Genomic DNA, 7,500 nt, shown 5'->3' with positions numbered 1-7,500 from the left:
CGATAATCCTATGTCTGATTATAAGAACAACACTAATAAAATAAAGCCACGTATTTTGCTTAGCTCTATATGCATCTTGGTGTGTTTTGAAATAATATTTCTCCGTCTATTTTTCTTGAATAGAGAATAGGTTGTATGTCTTTCAATGATACAAGTAAACCAAACCAAACTTGCTATATTTTAATATGATGTTCTGATACTGAGGTGCTTTCCTCATTATTTATCAGAATTAGATAAAGAAAAATAAAGAATATTAATCATTGACAATATTTCTTTTGTATTCGCGAACATGGGAGACAACTACTGATATGTTCGCTTCTTATTACTACCTCGTTATTACCTCATTTATACCTCATTTACTCAAGTAATGATGAATCAGTTTTAAAACACACACACACACACAAAACCACGTAAGTACTGGTGTACGGAAATGCAACTGTGTTTGTAATTCAACAGTTATGAAAATAAAAGATACAAAAATTTAAGTTGTTAACGTTAACTTGCTTGCTACAGAGAACAGTAAAAACTGAAATAGATATAACATTATATACTCAATACTTAGCTATACTAAAACATAAAGAATACTAATAACCTATAGTACAACAAACGAAATATTACTATACACATTACATACACACACACGCACACACACACACACACACACACACACACACATAGACACTCACATAATTACAAGCATACATACGCATATATATATACATATGTGTGTGTGTATATATATATATATATATATATATATATAGAGAGAGAGAGAGAGAGATACATATATATATATACATATATATATATACATACATCATACAATAAATGCAAAGTTACTCAGAGACATATATATATATGTATATATGTATATATATATATATATACATATATATATGTATGTATGCATGTATGTATATATTTATATGTATATATATATATATATATATGTATGTATGTATGTATGTATGTATGTATGTATGTATGTATGTATGTATGTATGTATGTATGTATATATATATATATATATATATATTATATATATATATATAGAGAGAGAGAGAGAGGAGCAAATTCTGCTAGTATTAGCTATTGAGTCGTAAAACTATATACAGTCTATTCTAATAACTAATATCACCGAATATTAAATAACATTTATTATTTGATGAAAGCATTTCTCTAATATATACATAGACATACACACAAACACAAAAGCCCACCTATACATACATGCTCACACACACGCACACACATACACACACACACAAAGGAAGGCACATACTCAAACACATATAAGGACAAAAACTGACAGAAAGAAAAGTCTAGAATATCCACCAAATATTGCCAAACTGAAGCAGTACCATTCTACCATTCTCCTGTAACTACTAAAGAAAATGTAATTTATTATATTATGATTCAATGAAAAGCTCGATAATAAAATTTGTGTAGACAGGAGGGTGGCGAAAACTCAATAGATTACTTTACTCTTTCTGTCTCCTTTAGATTCTTCTTCTCTTACCTCTTCTTTTGCTTTTTATTCCTCTTCTCATCATCATCATTATTAATATTGATATTATTGTTATGCCTCTTAGTAGTACAAGCACTAGATGTAGTTGCAATATTATCAATGTTATTATTATGATTTTATTGTGAATAAGATCATTATCAGTATTACTATTGTTGTTGTTGTTATGATATTGTCGTTATCAGTATTATTACTATTAGTGTTATTGTAATTATTCGATAAATACGAGAACGTAAGAAAAAATTTTGAGAACATCATACCATAACATTTAGACATGAATATTTTCTTGCAGGATGTGTGTGTGTGTGTGTCCGTGCAAATATATGTATACATATATATATAAATGTATATAAATTTATATATATATATATCTATATATATCCATATATATACACACACATTTACATATATATATTTATATACATATACGTACATATATGTGTATATATATATATATATATGCTTACATACATTCATGCATGTATATATATGTATATATATGTGTATACATATATATATATACACACACATACACACACAGACACACACATATATATATATATATATATATATATATATATATATAATATAATCAATCGATATTTTATGCCGTTTAAGTGTGGGTAAGTTAAACTGTTATGGAGTAAAAGCATTCGCGAAAAATAAATGAACGGAGCGGGCAGTAGTCGAATAAATCTATTTGTGTTCTACACCATATAGTGAGTACTTTTGTCTTTTCGCTACAACCATCGAAATACATATTTATATGCACGTACACGTATACACACATTCACACACAAGGTATGTGTGTAGGTGTCTGTGTCTCTTCCTCCTTAGCTCTCTTCACATACATACATACATACTAATCTACCTATACACACACAATAACATGCACACATATACACATAAAGCGTCCCAGAACGCAGAACCTGGCGATCGTCCTGCTTCTCTTCAGTTCAAAGATTTGAGCAAAGTCGACTCCAACATCAGGACTAACTTTGTGCAAACATGAAGGAGCGCTGGCAAAATGCTACTTCTCTAAATGGAAACCTTAACTGTCATTGTGGTACGAAGCAAAGCATGTCACGCCATACACTCAAGAAAACAAATAGCGAATGATCCACAAGTACTAAAGCAAACTGAGTCCTCAAAAGGTTTGCAAGGCACCAGCAGGCCCCAAGCGACATATCCGTACCCATACAACATGATTAACGCTTTACTTTACTGAACCCTCATTTATCGGTCACAAGATAATCCATCGCGTCCTGTTCTTCTTCTTATTATTATTATTATTGTTGTTGTTGTTATTATTATTGTTTTTTTGTATTTATATTCGTATTATTTTTGGGGTTCTTTTTGTATTTATATTCGTGTAACATCGTCCGTTTTTCTGTCCTTGTTTCGTATACATTCGATCCTTTTTCCAAGGAATCTAATGCTCTTAGCTTAGTTTTTCCTTGGGGCTGGCCAGATTGGAGCAATCTCAAGATTAATCAGCCGAAATTGCGAGGATGATCCGGTTCTTGACTGAAGATTAAAGGCTTCGAATGACCCGTCCGTGTTTTTGTATCGTCTATTTGGTTGTTTTGCGTTCTTGTCCAATTTTGTGTTTTATATATATATATATATATATATTTATATATATATATATATATAGCGGCGTACGTACACTTTGTTCTCTTATATGTAAGTATATATATATATATAAATAAATGAAAGAATGGAGTTGAACGACGATTTAACAAAATTCCTTTATTCTCGACATACGTTTCGAAGGCTGCATATTCCTAATTTCGAAGGAATAAGGGGTGCATTATGCTGCCTTCTCATCAGGAGAGACAAGGAACTTATGTCAGCATCAAGATGAACAAAAACTCTTAGATGACTGCCCACTCGGAGTCCATAGCGATAGAGTGGGCAGTCATCTAAGAGTTTTTGTTTATCTTGATGCTGACATAAGTTCCTTGTCTCTCCTGATGAGAAGGCAGCATAATGCACCCCTTATTCCTTCGAAATTAGGAATATGCAGCCTTCGAAACATATGTCGAGAATAAAGGAATTTTGTTAAATCGTCGTTCAACTCCATTCTTTCATTTATTTGTATTAAAAAACACACAAATTTCCACACGAAAGCACGTGATCTCTGCCCTTGGCATGTAGCTTCAACCGTGTTTTTCTGACGTGAATTTGCTACCCAGGTATCGGTTAACCGAATTATCCATACTAGGATAATTCATTCAACTACTTATATATATAAGGAGCACTCCGTTGGTTACGACGACGAGGGTCCCAGCTGATACAATCAACGAAACAGATTGCTTGTGAAATTAACATGCAAGTGGTTGAGCACTCCACAGACACGAGTACTCGTTAACGTAGTTCCCGGGGCGATTCAGCGTGACACAGAGTGTGACAGGGCTGGCCCTTTTAAAAACAGGTACTATTCAATTTTGCAAGCTGAGTGGACTGGAGCAACGTGAAATAAAGTGTCTTGCTCAAAGAGACAACGTCAGGAATTGAAGTCACATACACACACACGCATACATACATATATATATATATAATATATATATATATATATATATATATATATTGCTGTTATTATGCAAAAGTGTCATAAGTCCAAAATGTTGCCTTTTCAGAAAATGAAAAAAAAGTTTCACCATTCCATTTCTTTTTACATTTGCAACAGTTTCAGTTAAACAATGATACTTTGTTGGGTGTCTAAAATCCTAACTCCTTGCATGTATGACATTTTCAGTCAGAAATATTTTTGCAAAACTGTCGTATGTGGGACTTAGTACGTTTCTGAAAAATGCTTAACTGTTGTACTACACTTTGATAATTTTCATCTGAAGCAGCAGGAGATACGATATTTGTCCAAAAGAAACCGGCTACTGCAGGCAAAAGTAAATATTGAAAAAAACGTATTTGGCCAAATTTGGACATACGACAGTTTAACATAATAGCAATGATATATTCCCATACATACTTAACTCAACTAAATTCTGTTGTGCTTTGTATGGTTCTTGTAGTGCTTTCGGGTTTCTCTTGTCGCTAGTTTGCTAACACACAAACTACATTGCGTCTCATACATTCAATAGACATGTTTCTAAATTGGTCTCAAAAATGAGTTTCCTTTTCCTATCTATAGATTTAACCTCATAAGACTCGGTGATTAAAAAGTTAGCTGTGTGACACCTTTGGTCAATATCTTATACTATAGCCCTGAACTAACCAATTCCTTGTGAGTGAATTTGGAAGACGAAAACTGTGTAGGAAGCCGTCGTATATATACTTATATGTTTGTGTGCTTTTATGCCTGTGCTTGTCACCAACGCCACTTCATAACCGGTATTAGTTAGGCGGCGAGCTGGCAAGGCGGCGAGCTGGCAAGGCGGCGAGCTGGCAGAAACATTAGCACGCCGGGCGAAATGCTTGGCGGTATTTCGTCTGCGTTACGTTGTGAGTTCAAATTCCACCGAGGTCGACTTTGCCTTTCATCCTTTCGGGGTCGATAAATTAAGTACCAATTACGAACTGGGGTCGATGTAATCGACTTAATACCTATGTCTGTCCTTGTTTGTCCCCTCTGTGTTTAGCCCCTTGTAGGTGGTAAAGAAATAGATATAAGTTTGTGTTAGATCCCCTAACCTCACAAGAGGCAAGAGACATATACCCTGAAGAAAATAGGTACCGGGTTCCATCTCTTAAATTAAAATCTTCATGGCAGTGCACCAGCGTGTCTCCCGTCCACTCACGAGCCAAACAAAGCCCAAACATAATATGTATACTTTTACTTGTTTTAGCCATTTCACTGTGGCCATGCTGGCGCACCTCGTTTAGTCGAACGAATCGACCCCAGAACTTATTGTTTGTAAGCCTAGTACTTATACTATCGGTTTGTTTTGCTGAGCTGCTAAGTTACGGAGACGTAAACACGCCAACATTGGTTGTCAAGCGATGGTGGGGGGACAAACACAGACACATAAAAACACACACGCACGCACACACAGATACACACACACATATATATACGACGGATTTCTTTCAGTTTCCGTCTACCAAATCCACTCACAAGGCTTTGGTCGGCCAGAGGCTATAGTAGAAGGCAATTGCTTAAGGTGCCACGCAGTGGGACAGAACCCGGAACCATATGGTTGGTAAGCAAGCTACTTATCACACAGCTACATCTGTGTGTACAGTTGATAATGATGATGATGATGATGATGATTGTCTACTCGTGACCATAGAAGATATCCACTGCATCTATGCTTAACGCGGCGGCCTCCTACTGGATCGGATATCAGGTAGTTGCCTCCACAGTGACTGCACATCCTAAACTTTTAGGTCCAATAAGGCTTACACAGCACCTCACAGGCCCTCTCCGCAATATTGACAGAGCCTAGAGACAAGGTGGGGCAAGATATCCAGTACCAATATGTGTCCCAGGATCAGGAATATGAGAACACCATGTTCTGAAACGTAAGCAAAAAGTCGCAAAAATGTTCAGTGTCAATCCCTGCATATATATCTTTATATCAGAGGGACATTCTCCTAGCGGTATGCTCTAACAAAAATCTAAGGGGTGCCTCATTCCCAGCACAGAGGGCACAGACCCATAATTTTTTTGGTGGGGAGGGCTATGTTATTGCTAGATTGTCGGTGAAACTACTCTAGATCCAGCCGTTCTTGAGGACAAACACACAAACGGTCAGAACATCTTTTATATATATATATATATATATATATATATATATATATATATATATATATATATAAGATATAAGATAAGATGAGAAAACGCATAATAGTTTCCCTTGAACCATTTACTTTCATTTGGGTTGGGCAAATAAACGAAAAAACACAAACACGCACAGAATGTCACTTTTAGATATATAGATAAGATACAAATCAAGAACTGGGCTAAATGTATTCAGCTATTCCTTTTTCATTATACCCTTTGACCTTGTGCCTAAATTGAAATTTATTATTATCCTAAAGCTATTACATGGTATCCTAGTAAACAAGGATGTTATCCTGAGGTTTCGTGATAACAAGTCTTCTCAATCTCAAGAATGCAAGCTGACACTTTTCTGCAGTATGAAATTCGTATCCCAGTTCCAATATCGATCGATCGATCTCTTCGACAGCAGTTAGAATATTGTGCCAAGTGTACCAATTAACAGCAACAATTATCAATCTTGCTTACCACAATCTCTTTATCTCTTGTTAAGTCTTGCTATTTCTCTCAATTTACCGGGTATCAATCCTACTACCATATGGTACTACAAAGTCTATTATCTTTACTTGTTTTTGTCTCCTGTTTATCATATCTGGTCTCCTTGCTTCAATACTATGACCAGTCTTTATGAAGAAATTCTATAAAATCTAATTGCCTTTAAACGTCGCAGCTTTTGGCTCGTATTCATACCACTTTTCTAACACTCTAAATTTATGCACTAGATTAACATCCTATTGCACTCATTTAACAACACTTTTATATATTTTTGTGCTAATTTACAGCATTCACAAAAATTAGTTTAAAATTTCGCTCCTTTTTACACAGATAATACGTTTTCACTCTGAGTTTCATCAATCATTACTTTTATCGTATTCATTTCTATGGCTTGTTCCTGAGCGACTATAATTAGTGACCTATTTGCTATTGCTGTTATTATTATTTCATTGAATTATCAGCGTGCTGGTTAAAATGCCTCTCAGTATTTCAATTGTCTTTTCGTTTTGAGTTCAAATACCCACGAGGTCGATTTTGCGGCTTATTTTTTTGAGACCGATAAAATAAGCATCAGTTGAGCACCGAGGTCAACGCAATCGACTGGCCCCCGCCCCACAAAATTTCAGACCTTATTCCTTCAGAGGAAATAATAACAGTATTTTCAAATAAAATATAATAGGTATATATTTTGTTTCCATTTCTTAAGAATTAATAGATGAAAGACTACGATTTCTAT

The sequence above is a fragment of the Octopus sinensis genome, linkage group LG9 (genome assembly GCF_006345805.1).
Source record: "Octopus sinensis linkage group LG9, ASM634580v1, whole genome shotgun sequence".
Classification (NCBI taxonomy): Eukaryota; Metazoa; Mollusca; class Cephalopoda; order Octopoda; family Octopodidae; genus Octopus; species Octopus sinensis.
This window is presented reverse-complemented; position numbering follows the sequence as displayed.